The following is a 15,117-nucleotide window of genomic DNA, read 5'->3' on the forward strand; positions in this document are numbered from 1 at the left end:
AATATAAATAACATAAAGAAGTACTAACTATGTTACTCAGTTAGAAGGGTTAGTAACTTTAGTTTCAATAGGTCTACACTCCTCTGAGTATGCAGAGACAATTGTCATCGTGCCAGCTAGAGTATACTATGGTATTCATTATGCAAATTATATATTTGTCATAGTATCTACTGACCGGATAAATAAACACAAGCTCACGGTCCACAACTGAGAGATTTTCAGCACAAGGGCAAACCAGATTGCAATCCCCTACTACTGTAGTAGCTGAGGTATACCACTTTTGGGCAACCTTGACCTCCCTATCTATGAGTGACTGGAGGTCCAAAGACGCCTTTGCTCCTTAATTCAAGTTGGTATGACATGTAGCTCAAACCTACATGCGACATTGTCACTCAGAGTTGTATTGTTCCACCCTCTCTAAGATAGACCATTCTAACACCATAATTTTTTAAACTGAAAAATTTTAGAGAATTTTTTTAAATCTTTTTTTCATAATTTTTAAAAATATAGCGAAAATACTTTTTAAATACAGTTAAAGCCTTGAATGAGTTACAATATACAACTCATACATATAAGACTAGAATAATTGAATCAAACCATTAATAGAATTGCAATAAATCAAATACTAGTATTCCAAATATCAGAGTTTACAAGACTTAAAAAAAAAGTACATAAAATGATTTAGTCCATCCAACAACCTAAAAGAGAGTGATCCTCTTGACGCTACCCGAGCCTTCTGTCATCGCCCCCTAGCTTGTCTGTTACTTGAAATATTAAAATGTAGAGACATTAGTTAGAACTCCAATAAAAAAACACCTTACACATAGTCATAGAAAGAACACAAATACATAAAGCATACATCTTTCCCAATGCAAACAAATCATAGCATGTCATAGCATATAGACTCAACGAAGTTAATGATCACAACAATAATAATTTAATCATATAGAATTACATAATAATTCATTTTTCCCATCAGGTAATGTACTGGATCATATCATTAGTAATCAAGATCACAATCAAATAGATCCATATATGGCAATATATGCATAAACTAGAAATTATACATGACATGCATAGAATTTTATGCCAACATTCAATGAATCATTTAACCACTTGTCAACCTAATCTAATGCATTGTTTCTCTTTTCTTTCTTGAAGGGTACACACACATAACCTAATCCTGACTCAACAATCAGATGGGGTTTTATTATGTTATGTATTTTAATTAACCCATCGATTCGAAAAGCCAAACCAAACATCTACTAAAGCGGTCTTTAACTGAGAGAGACTTAATAGTAGTATAAGGAATCAATTCCTATTCTGCAGAGCCTGGCTATCTACCTAGGATAAATTGACATCCCCAACTCTCTACACCGATGACTGGGAGTCTAAGAAATTTCTATGGCCTCAAAACATGTCAATCGGCATGTATAGCACCTACCCTCTCCAAAGTAGGCCGCAGAACAAAATAGGCCATTAGGTGTTATTACACTGGGCTAAACTACAACACGAGGTGCACTCAATACTAGGTTCAACAACCTCAAGCTCCACTATGGGCAACCCAATCATTTGCCTTACAAGGCAAGAACCCACACCCTTTAAAGACATTGAGGTACACTAAAGATAACCCATTTGATCTACTCAAGGTACATACTCAACTTAAGGAGCACCCAAGAGTATCTCAAGGTACGTACTCACATTAAGGAGTACCCAAGAGTATCTCAAGGTATGTACTCAACTTAAGGAATAACTGAGTTTAACTTAAAGGTGTGTGTATGCTCATATTTATTACAACTTAACTAGGTGCTCTCTAGCACCCCTCGTTCCACCGAACCTGACTCACATTCGAGCCCCATGTATGCATGCCTCACATGACTTACAACATAACACATGTCACATACTACACTACATGATGCATGAGACCCATTTCAATTTTGCACAAACCATGAATTTCATAAAAATAACATATGCATGCTTATGCACACTACATGACCCACTCATCATGCTTAAATCTCATGTTATAACATGCAGTCTCATATGCAATCATACACAAATAATACACATGCTTACATAAAACATTTTCATGACAAATCTCACATCTACATATATATCATTAACATCTCATATCATCATCAAGCATATGGTTTTGGCATAATAGATTCACAAGTCAAGATATTATAAAAAATCAAGAACTGTATAACATCAGAATTTGTATGTTGTTCACAGGTCTGATAGACCATCAAAATGAAAAAATATATCTCTATAAAAATTTATAGTAGTATCTGAGGCTATTAACTTTCAAATACAAGTGATAGATCTCAGAAAAATGATTTTTTTTGCCCATATAAATTCATGAACTCGAGACTATTTTTCTATCTTGACAAAACCTATCAAAAACTTACTTCTCAAAGAAGTAGTCACCAGACCCAATTCAAGAGAGATTTTATCCTCTAAACTTTTTTGGTGAAAGTCATACTTGTTACCTGTCAAAATAATCTAAGTTTGCTAAAAAACTTCATCATATGATTTTTCTAGATTTTCTGAACTGGACCTTATCTGTGACAGTTCTAAATCTAGATTTTCTACAGAATCTTGAGTTTTATATGATTTGTGTGAGTCCTCAAGATTTACAAAAATGAAAAATGTGTTTCTTTTATTTTTTTCAGATCTATTCATATGATGTGCATAACATATCCAAAAATCAGTTGTAAACTCAAAATTATTGATCTATTATATTTTTTGCAAAACTGGTTGTCAAGAATTGCTTTGCACACAGGACATAATTTTTGTCTTGGGTTACAGTAGTCATAACTCTTACTTTTATACCACCAATATAGCCTAAAAATTTTTTGAGATACCTCTCAGATGTTTGGAAGGTCTCCATAAAAGGGTTTAACCATTAGTGATCCAATTTGAAAGTTATGTTTATTTTACCACAATGAGTTACTCAAGAAAATCAAGACAACATGGAAAATACAATATAAATCATGATAAAAACAAGAAAAGTCAAGATTAAATGTGTAATATTTATTTTTTAATCATGCATCAACGCATGGACAATATCTAAACATCATCTACAGTGATAAAGAGATGTCATATTATCATAATACATGCTTTGGAATCTAAACTATCAAAATAAATCATGATTTTTACACTAAATAGCTAGTTTAAGATGCTAGCATGCGAAACCAAATGAAATAAATTTGCAGGAAGATGATTCATACTGTAAACACATGTAATAAAGCAAATATACATCCAATCTTGCTGAAAACAAAGATACAACCATCTAAAATTATATAGGAATGCAAAACTATGCATTTCACATTACCTGATTTTTTGGTTTAGCCGTCTGAGCATAGATTTACCAAAAATGATTTTGCAAATCTGTTTTAAAGCATGATATTAAATTAAAAACACTTTTAAAACATATTCCAAATCTATTCCAGTTGTAATTCACCATGGATCAACCAGTAGAATTAGCAAGACCCATGGTTTATATGTTTGCATTTGATCTATGCTATGAGTAGGATGAATCTTACCTGAAACATATTTTCAGATGTATCAACACCTTTGTCTCTCATCTTAGCACCTTGGAGCAACTTCAATGGATACTGAAAACGCTCTAAGGAAGAAGAAGAAGAAAGAAGAAGAAGAATTCTAATGAGAATGGGAGAGGGAGAGAGAACTAACCTAGTTAATCTTCCTAATAAAGGCCGCTATTTATAAATGGACTTAGACAAGAGTATCATCTCTAATATAAGAGGTTAATATCTATTAATATTCTTTATTAATAAAATAAAAAATAAATTATGGATCCTAATTCATTAGATTTTGAAATTACTTAAGCTAAAAAAGAAAGGTGGAGACTTCATACCCTGACTTAGGCTCTAATGACATGATAACCTTCTAGGAGGCCTACAGATTCAAAGACTTAACAAAATTCGATGTTTAAATAGTCGATTTGATAGCCCTGGAAATGAGAAACGTCAAGGTGAACTTCTATTTAATAGGTGAACCACTAATCGACTAAATTTTTTGTCAAAACAATAATGACGTTATTCGAAGCGTCTTGGGTCCAATCAAATAAGATTGGATCCAAATATCCTGAGTTATATCAAACTCAATCCATTCCTATTATATCAAACCTAATTGGGTTGGATCCAAATACCATTACTTAAATCTACTACCTAATTTAATATCTAGATCCATATTAGACCCGAATGCTAGGATTTAGATCCAAATTCAGTATTCATAATCTAAACATATACAAATCACTAACTTTCTTGTTTAGTCTACATATTTTAAATTTGATACTTAAAGAAGTCTTTGATACATAACCTGGCTATGTTAGAGGCATAGAGAGTTATGCGATACCTACCCAAGCATGCTCTGCTGCCAATGCATTGAACAATGCCCTTAGGCATGAGCTTAAATCAACTAAGAAAGAATTGGTGACCACCAAAGAAGACCTGGGCACCACCAAAGAAGAGTTTGACACCTTGAGGGTACGGTGGTGGGATTGGAAGCTAGGCTAACACAGTTTGAGGGAATGATTGCAATGCTACTGTAACAAGACCAAAGTTCAAGCTAAAATGTATTATTAAATAATTTCAGTTTTTTTTACTAAATATATATTTTATTTTCTATATTCTATGGTTGTTCATATTGCATTGAGATCTTCATGTTCAATTTTGTTTGTGCAGGTATGAATATGTGCATGAGATCCTCCGCCTAGATTTGGATGATTTGACATAGTCTTGTTTGTGGTCTATTTGCTTCTGAAACAAAATTCTTTTGTTCTGATAAAATATGTATTTCTAAATACCATTATTGCAATCATTGTATTGTTTTGATTAATTAGTTATATTGAAATAGTTGCTCATCATAGCTTTATGGGCTGTAAATGCTAAGCTAGGATTCAGTTTGTAGATCTCAGAGGAAGCAGACTCCAAAAGAAACTTTATGCAAAATAATCTTTAGTTTAGTGTGCACCTGATTGTACTTTTTTTATTTCAAAGAATCATGATTGGTTGGACAAATGTACCCCATGATTAGTTTGCATCCACATTTGTATCCATTAAACCCTGTATATTTTAGTGTGTTAACAATGCCCATTGAATGTGTTTTCGGTTCTGATTTGATTGCTAGAGCTTCACAAAGTTTGGATCAGATTCCTAGAAGAGCTACCTATGCATACAGTCATAGTCAGGTATTTGACACATTAGAGAATGCAAGCTTGAATTTGAGAAAATTTTGGGACCATAAGGATTGGCACTGAACACGTAACCTATTGTTCCTCGACTGATTACAAGGAATCAAGGGATTGTGGGATGCTATAGCAGAAGGAATTGCTGCTCGTGATGGTTTCCCATGCAATTCATATGATATCTTCCTGACAGATGGAGTCAGCCGTGATTTATGGATTTCATCCGCTTTTCTTTTTTGATGACATAATTTTAGTTGTAATCTTTATACCACAATCTCAAGAAGCATTAGCAAATACTATTGCTTTTCTTGCTGTCTCAGGTTCATATGATGATGCAATTGCTTTTAATATCTAAAAAGATGGGATTTTGTGCCCAATTCCTCAATACCCCTTATACTCTGCATCCATTGTTCTCCATTGTGGCACTCTTGTATGCTCTCTCTCTCTCTCTCTCTCTCTCTCTCTCTCTCTCTCTCTCTCTCTCTCTATATATATATATATATATATATATATATATATATATATATATATATATATATATATATATATATATATATTGGGGAAGCAATCTTTAAATATTTCTCAACTGGACATGGGTCTGTTTTCTTTGTCTGTTGCCTTCACTTTGCAAGACAGTGGCAGGAGGGTTATGGTCACTGTTGTATATGGCCCTAATCACGCTGTCATGAGGCCTGCTTTCTGGAACGACTTAAATAGGATTGTCGTCTCAAACAGGGAGTACCATTTTCTTATGGGAGATTTTAATTGCCTTTTGTCTATTCAGGATTCTAATAACCTCGTTCTTCCCAATTCATCTATGCGAGGTTTTCAAGATTTTGTTCATCGGCATCACCTTTACTCAATTCCTTTTATTAGGGAGCGTTACTCTTGGTCGAATAGGCGGATTCGCCCATGCTGCAGAGTTCTTGACAGGGTTTTTGTTACTCCAAATTTGCTGGATCTCATTCCAGATGTCAAATGTGTCTTGTTGGCTCCTTCTATCTCGAACCATGGTCAGTTAATCACTACTTGGGGGGGTGGTTTTAATTACGCCAGGAGTTTTGTGTTTGAACAATGGTGGCTCCAGGAGCCAGATTTTCATACTATTATTTCAGACTCTTGGAACAAGCCCTCCAATGAGCAGTGGGCAGCTATCCGGTGTCATGAGAAGCTATCTCGTCTCGCTAAGGATATCAAAGCTTGGCTCCATAATCGAGACGTGGTTAAATTTCAGCAAATGACTACTTGGGAGCAAGAGATTTCAACATTGTATCAAACTATGTCTTCCCCGGAGTCTCTATCTGATTCCCACTTGCAAAGTTTGCAGGCCAGATCTATTGAGTTATCAACGCTTTTGAAGAACTGGAGGGTCAAAGAGGAAATTAGATGGAAGCAACGGGCAAGGGTGAAATCGCTTGCGGCCGGAGACGGTAATACTAAATTTTTTCACTCATATGCTTCTCATCGTCATAGGAGGAATGTCATCCCATCAATCACCATTGGGAATGTTTCGCACCTTAATCAGCACGTTATTTCAGCTATCACTCAGTATTTCAAAGATTTATATTCTGTTTCACTTACTGCGAAGGGTGTCATTGGTTTTGTTTTTGTTGGTTCGATTCGGCAAGATCAAGCTAGAATTATGCAAATGAAGTTCTCTGAAGATGAGATTTTTAGGGCAATCAAAGGTTTGTCAGGGTGGAAAGCTCCAGATTATGATGGGTTTCATGTGGATTTCTTCAGAATTTTTTGGTCTTATGTGAAGCCTGATGTTATTAACATGTTTGATGAGTTCTGTCGCAACTCCAGATTGCCTATTCAAACCCACTTGGCAATTATTTCTTTAATTCCGAAAGATGATGCTGCAACTGATATCTCTAGGTTTCGCCCGATTTCTGTTATGAGTGCCCTTTATCGAATGATTGCCAAGGTGTTGGCTAATAGGTTGAAGGTCGTGGCTCACCAAATTTTTTCAAACTCTCAGTTCGTCTTTATCCACAATAAGAGGATTCAACATTCATTCATCTTGGCCTCTGAAGTCATTCACTCCTTACATCTTAGTGGTCAGGCCTATTTTTCTCTTAAATTAGATTTTCATAAAGCCTTTGATTCTGTGCATTGGCCCTTCTTATTTCAAATGTTATCCAATTTTGGCATTGGTCGTCGTTTTTCTAGGTGGGTGAGGGAATTTGTCTCTAATGCTATGGCCATGATTAAGATTAACGACACTAGAGGTGGTCAGATCAAATTGGGGCATGGACTAAGGCAAGGCTGCCCTCTATCGCCTTTGTTGTTCAATGTCATTGCTGAGGGTCTCGTGGTGTTGCTCAAGCGTGCTGCGGAGAAGCGCCTGATAGATCCTCTAGATCTTTCAAATTTTTTGGACCATATTCTTATTTATGCTGATGATATGATTATTTTTGGGCGAGCAAACATGCAACAAATGCTTAGATTCAAGCTTATTCTCCAGTTCTTTTTTCTCTTTCTGGGCTTTCCCTAAATGATAGCAAATGCTCTATTACTATGTTCAATGTTCAGTATCCTATGCTTGCAGCGGATCAACGGATTTTCAATTGTGCAATCTCTGAGTTGCCGATGACATATTTGGGCCTGCCGTTACAAGTGAAGCGCCTCTCTTCCGCTGCTTGGGCTCCAACTATTCAAAAAGTGAAAAACAAGTTTTTTTCGTGGCAGGCGTCTTATCTCTCCATTGTTGGTCGTCTAACTTTAATCAGACATGTTCTTTCTTCTATCCCTGAATTCTTCATGTCAATGTTCGTGATGCCTGTGGGCGTGGAGAAGCGGATTTGTCATTTAATGACGGATTTTCTTTGGTCTGGGTGTCAGCTTAAGAGTAAGCGCCATTTGGTTGGTTGGCGAACGGTGGTGTTACCTAAGCATATGGCTGGCTTAGGTGTTTTTGCTCCAAGACAGAGGAGTATTGCTCTTGTGGCCAAGCAATGTTGGATGGCCCATCGACTAGGTTCTCCTTGTGAACGTTTGCTTCATGCTAAATATGGTGCTCCTGATTTATCTAATTTTCGTCATGGAATCGGGGGGCTGGCGATCTCGCACTTGCAAAGCATGTGGCTGAGAGTCTTATCATCCTTCAGAGATCAAATTGGGGATGCGGGTCATTATGATCAGTGGTTGCATTGAGCTATTGCACCAAATGGTGTGTTCCACACCCACAAAGTGTATAGATCGTTGCTCCCCCCAAGGGCAGATTGGTTCCCTGAGTGTGCGTTATGGGGTAAGGGCCCTACCCCAAGATCTCAGGTCTTGGCTTGGTTAATTTTGCATGATAGGGTTCAGACTCACAGTTATTTAAAGAAGTTGGGCTTTCAGTTTCCAAGTTGGTGTGTGTTGTGTCAAGCTTCTAAAGAAACTACTTTTCATTTATTCTGGTCCTGCCCAATCTTCGTGGCCCTATTTAATAGCACGTGGAGATCTCCGAACGTAATTGTCAAAGATGAGTCTTTTGCCCTTGATCTGCTCCTAGGCCCTATTGAAATTAGATGTTGCAAGCGGTGGAGACTGATCTGGAAGACATGGTTGCTTACTACTTGGTGGTTTGTTTGGATGGCACGCAATGATGCTACTTTCCGTCAAATTCCGGTCATCCTTAACAATCTTGTCCATAAAATCTTGGTTGATGTATACACGATTCTACGTATGCATCTTAGAGACCTCTCCTTCCGTCTAAACAACGTTCACTCATCGGTGGTTCCTTCTTATCCAGAGGATCCTGGTTGAGCTTGGCTTTGTTGTTTGTTGCTAGCTGGCTGTAGTTTTTTTTTCTTTTCCTTTTCCTTTTGTTTTCTATTTTGTTCGGTTCATGGGTTCAACATTTTGTTGATCTTCATGAGTGATAATGTTGATCCTCTTTCAGCTCTCTCTCTCTCTCTCTCTCTCTCTCTCTCTCTCTCTCTCTCTCTCTCTATATATATATATATATATATATATATATATATATATATATATATATATATATATATATATATATATATATACATACGATTTCTAAATGTGGCTATCACATTATTTCACATAAGATATTAAATCATACCACCACTAAAATGGTGACACTGTGAGTTAGATTATAAAAGAGTGGAAAACAAAACTGTTAGAAAGGATTAACCATATTGTCTTTGTATTTATACATCCTTAAGTGTGATTTGACTTGTCTTTGCATCAGGTTTATCACTCATTTGCTTAGGAAAATGTCATACCATCACGAAAAATTAAGAAATTGTCATTTTCCCTCCAAAACATTCCTATTACCAGAAAGAGCATGGGTTGCCATTAGAAACATGCATAGGTCCTTGAGAAATGAAATTAGGATCAGCTCGCAAGAGAAGGTACTCGACCAGCCGATGTCGCCATTAGGCCCTGTCCTGTTACCATAACCAAATGGGTTAGCAGGCCCAGCTTTTTCCTTCTCAGCCATGGGGAGTGCGAAAAACTTGATTGTTTCAGCTTCAAACCTTGATATGAAATCCATTGGTATTCCATTGTTGGTGACTTTGAAGAAACCAACTTCTTCACATGCCTTCACTAGCTCTGTTTTGTGGTCAGGGAGTGAGAGATCTATGATTTCCATATAGTTTGCATCCAGTTTGGCCAATATGTTTCCAAATCTTATGTGGTCTTCAGAAAGAAGACCAATAGAAGCTTCTCAAGAGATTGTTAATCATCACATGATCCTTGCAGAGATGAGATGGCTTCCCCCTCTACCTATGTCAAGAAAAATTGCCACATGATGTCAAATTTTACCTTGCTTGCTCTGATAATGTAATTTTTTTTTGTCCTGGGTTTTAGATTTTCCATTGAATTAGTTTGTCTTTAGATTTTTAATGTCATAGATTAATTTGTATATAAATTATGTTATGGGTGTTTTAGATTTTTTATAATGAATGGCTTGCCATATGATATGCATACGTGATTGACATATCCTGTTGTAAATAGTTCACTCATTAGTCATATGTAAATCTGTCCTTTTCTATGCTCATCGTTCATGTGGTTTTCAATGTTGTTTGTGGTTTATATGTTTCTTAGGTCACCATCTAGCATCTTATCCTGGCTTATATATGTAAAGTATGATTTTTTTCTGATTAATGGTGTTTTCATGCCAAACACTAGTAGTTCTTGTTGATAGGCTTGTGCAGCTGTGGACTTAGTGTGATTATGGCCAAGATGATTATGGTGAACTATGCATTTCTGGCTCATCCCATCTCATGCTCAGGAAGTTACACCTACTGCAACTACTACCTCATGTGGATTTGCACTCATTAAGGCACAAATAGATTGTGGGGACTATCATTTATCCTGATCAAGTTCAGACTGCTAACAATCACTAGTCTAGCACACTTATATGGCTGTTCATAGTTGCGTTTGTTGCTTACAAATTTGAGTTACAATTCTGCTTGTACTTGTGAAATTGCCAAGATTGCAATGAATGCATGGTTGTATTTTCACTGTAAAGTTAATTTACAAGATTGTAAAGTTCACTTAAAATTTGTTAATTTATTGTAATGATGAACTGCTAACAATCTCTCTACCAAGTTGTAAATAATCTGATGATGACAATTTTCACTGGAGGTTACCTATTGTGTCTCACTCTCTTGCTGTTTGATGGAATTGCAGGCCTTTGACAGACCTATGAGTATTTCTTTATACTACCATGAAGAAATGCATGTATGTATTTTTTACTTCTAAGATGATTTGTGCTAATTGTTTGTATTATTCTTTTTTTTTAATTCAGGGTTTATATTTGTAAAAAAAAATTACAGTCAATGTCGACAATATATCATCAATTTTTAAATATAACTGATGATATTTATCGTCGACTATTTGAACTTATATGATTTTCAATATCTACGATGACAATTATCGTCGACTTTAATATATAACCGACGATATTTATCATCAGCTTAAAATAATATGGCCAACGACATTTATCGTCGGTTTAAACTAATATGGCTGATGATAATTGTTGTCGTTTTAAAGTAACATAACCGACGATATTTATGGTTGGCTATTTGAACATATATGATTTTTCAATATCAATACGACGATAATTATTGTTACCTTTAATTAAAAACCGATGATATTTATTGTCGGCATAAAATAATATAGCCAACTATATGTATGTCGGTTTGAACTAACATAGTCGATAATATTTGTCGTCGGTTTAAACTAACATAACTGACAATATTTATGGTCGGCTATTCCAACATATATGATTTTTCAATATCAACACGGCGATAATTATCGTCACCTTTAATTAAAAATCAATGATAAATATTGTTGTTGATGTTAAAGAGAGTCGATGATATTTATCGTCACTTTAAGGGTAATATTACCAATGACATCTTAGAGCAAACCGTTTTATACCGACTATATCTATCATAAAAATTTATTTTCTATAAAAATGATGATATATAATTGTCATAAAAAATAGTAATATTAGCGACTGTAAAAGGCTGATGCATTTAGCGATGATATTTATTGTCATTTATATTATTATTGATCATAAATAATATATAACCAACAATAAATATTGTCAGTAATGACCTATTTAATCTCTTGTATTATCTAAAATTGGGATGTGTGTAGACTTTTCTAAGGGGTTTGGCTATTTTTCTGCAAGAAAACAGGTTAAAAAATGCAATGTGTATGGAATGCATGAAATTCATGAAGAAATAATACATGAAATGCGTGAACAAGTGCATTAAAGAACACTGAAATGCATGAGAAAACATAGAAAATGCATGAAAAGCATGGAAAAATACTATGAAACGTATGCATGAAAACAATTCCCAAAAATGTGTGAAATGATCACTAAAGGAACTCCCTAGGAAGGGAAAATCCATCCCGAGGAATTAGCTGGTAATGACAGGTTAATGTGTCATTAAGAGATCTAATAACGATAAATGTTGAATAGCCTTTCTGAAAAATGTATCCTTATCCCAACTTCTATTTATGTTGGCGACAAATAAATATGTCGTTAACAGACTATCCTTTCTGCTGATGATACGAACCCAACTCGCACATTGTTTCGGTCGGGTTTAGATTGACCCAAATATTATTCGGGTCAGCACTTTCCATTTCCATACCAAACATTCAGGTTCGGGTCGAGTTGGGTACCAATACAAACCAGACTTGTTGATAACCCAGGTCCAATATGCGATGAGATTTTGAGAGGTGTCCAAGGGGCAGGTCTTTACACTCCCCTTCTTATTCCTGACTGCCCTTGGGGAACACATTTATGTATTTCGTTTTAGGGCTCCCTAACATGACACGAGATTTTGATTCAATTTTAATGGTGGTTTGATCAATTTTCCAAGTTGGTCTTTTTCATACCTTGTAAACGTACCACTGACACATCTTTGGTCGCATCTTATTATTTTTGTGATGTGGTACATTATCACAGCTTACCCTGTTCTGTCACGTCCGAACATGATACACAATTTTTGGGTCATTTTTGGAGATTGTTATAGGCGTTAGAGGGGGGCACTGGGCCGGGCAGCCCCCGGGGTTGGGCTTCATGCCGGCCCGGTCCAGCCCATTATATATATTATATGCATTATATATTGTGATACATTATATATATATATAACATAATATAATAGAATACATTATATAAATAATATATGTTATATATTATATAATATGACTGGCCCTGCCCAATTAGGCCGATGGGCCTAATGCTGTGGGCCAGGGTTTTCTCAATGGGCCGGCCCGAACAAGGCCTTTAGCCCGGGCCGTCATTGATGAGCTGGGATGCCCCCAATGCCCACCCCTAACAGGCGTTATTGAAATCTAAGCTCAAAATTAGTAATGCCTATTACTCTCAGGCTGATGTACAAACTGAGTTGGTTAATTGCATAATAAAATTTTTTTTACAGAGTTTAGTTGGTGATAATTTTTAGAAGACTTGGCTTACAATAATACAGTGAATTGATCCACTGGTAGATTTTCTTTTCAGACTGTCTATAGTCCGTCACCTATCCATGTTGTGGATTTGGCTCGGGTTCCTTATATTAGTGAGTCCTCACCTGTGGCTCAGGATATTGTGTCAATTATGAAATACATTCCCAATTCAAAATAAAGAGAAAATGGAATTCAAAATAAAGAGAAAATTATGTGATCTATAAGGGGTTGACAGTTTTGCAGAGGATGACTTGGTTATGGTCTACTTAGTGTTAGGAAAACAGCAAGCAAGAAACAATAAACAAGAACGATCAAACCAAACACAATAAGGATACACAAATTTACGTGGAAAAACCTCTCAAATCCGAGAGGGAGTAAAAAACCACGGCCGCTCAAAATAAAAACTTTATTGCTCTTCTTTAACTGTTACAAAAGCCAAAGAAAAAAAGGAAATTATACAAGGTAAGGGCGACAACCCTAACCCTAAACGAATCGGGTTTCATTCATAAGAAACCGAGTCTCAAACATAAGCCCAAGAAAAAAATCGAGACTCGTGCCGCAGGAAGCCCCCGGACTCTCCTTTCTGTAAGGGCAAAAACTCTGAATCAGGCTTCACAACTCATCACTTAGATCCGAAACAATTTTCTATAGGGATATACGAGAAGTTGAGCCCTCGCAAATACAATCCATTTAGGGTTCTGAAGTGGTTAGGAAATAATGTGACCACATCAGTTGGTGCAACATGTATCAAACGAACAATCTATTGCAGGCTCAAGTGAGATAGCTGAATCGCTGAGGGTCGCACTATCAGAACCTAAAGGACTCGGATTAGAATTACATGAGGTTATCCCACAGCTTGCCTGTCAAAAAATAAAAAACAAGAAAGAAAGAAAAGAAAAAACAGGATGAAGCAAACATTGAATGGCTTTAGTAATATGAAGGTCTACTTCCAGCTGGAAGATGAGCTTAATGGCATGAACATTATCTCAGTTCCCAAACATAGAATAAATTCACATAAACCCCACTGCTTTTTCCGGTCAGTCCTTGCAAGATATGGGGGTCGGTGGGGGTCAGTCCTTGCAAGATATGGGGGTCGGTGGACTACCCGAGGTTTACTTTGCAGGGAGGTGGCCCCATTAAGGGTGTGTTTGACTGCTTGTTCAAGCTTGGATGAAACACATGTCCAGCACAGACATAACACATGTTCTATCTCGGACAAATAAAACTGTCCTTGTCCAGTGTTTGGTATGTCGAGCATTTGATTTGCACAGAGGGGACAGCTTGGATACATATGTAAAATGAGTCGGATAGCTTTGTTTCGGATTGTATGACCCAGTTCCACCCACCAAATCAGTGTTTGAACAAGTTTAGATTGGATTTTAAATCTGCATATGTATATCAGACTGGATCTAAATACCAAAAAATATTTAAAATTTATGTAATTTAACAAAAAAGTTCATATTTTTTTATATACAAATGTTTTAATGGGTATCATATTGGATCCAGTTATGAAAGTATGTCAAAAAAATTATAGATTTTAGCCCCAGATATGGGTCTTGTACTGGATCTAAATACCAAACAATGTTTAAATTTTGTGTATTTGACAAAAAATAATAAATTCATATTTTGGATATACAAATGCAATACTGCCTTCCTCAAGGGACAAGAGAAACAAATAAAGACAGTGAACACAAAATCTTCAACCAAAGAAAAAAGTAAAGAAAAGCGAATTCCAAAAATTTAGTAATCTACAATCATCAAAATATCTCAAACCATTACATCTTCATAAAAAAGAAAAGAAAAGAAAAGAAAGAAAGCAGGAAGGTTTAGATCGACTCAGAATTCAGTAAATGAAGCAAAATAAGGAAATTGACCGTCAATTTTTCATCTATACTGATAAAAAGAAATCCCAAAAAATCAGCTCAAAGCTCGGTAGTATACAGAATCCAACGATCCATGTTATGAATTTGAAA

The sequence above is a fragment of the Nuphar pumila genome, chromosome 12 (assembly GCF_984573655.1).
Source record: "Nuphar pumila chromosome 12, dmNupPumi1.hap1.1, whole genome shotgun sequence".
NCBI classification, from domain to species: Eukaryota; Viridiplantae; Streptophyta; class Magnoliopsida; order Nymphaeales; family Nymphaeaceae; genus Nuphar; species Nuphar pumila.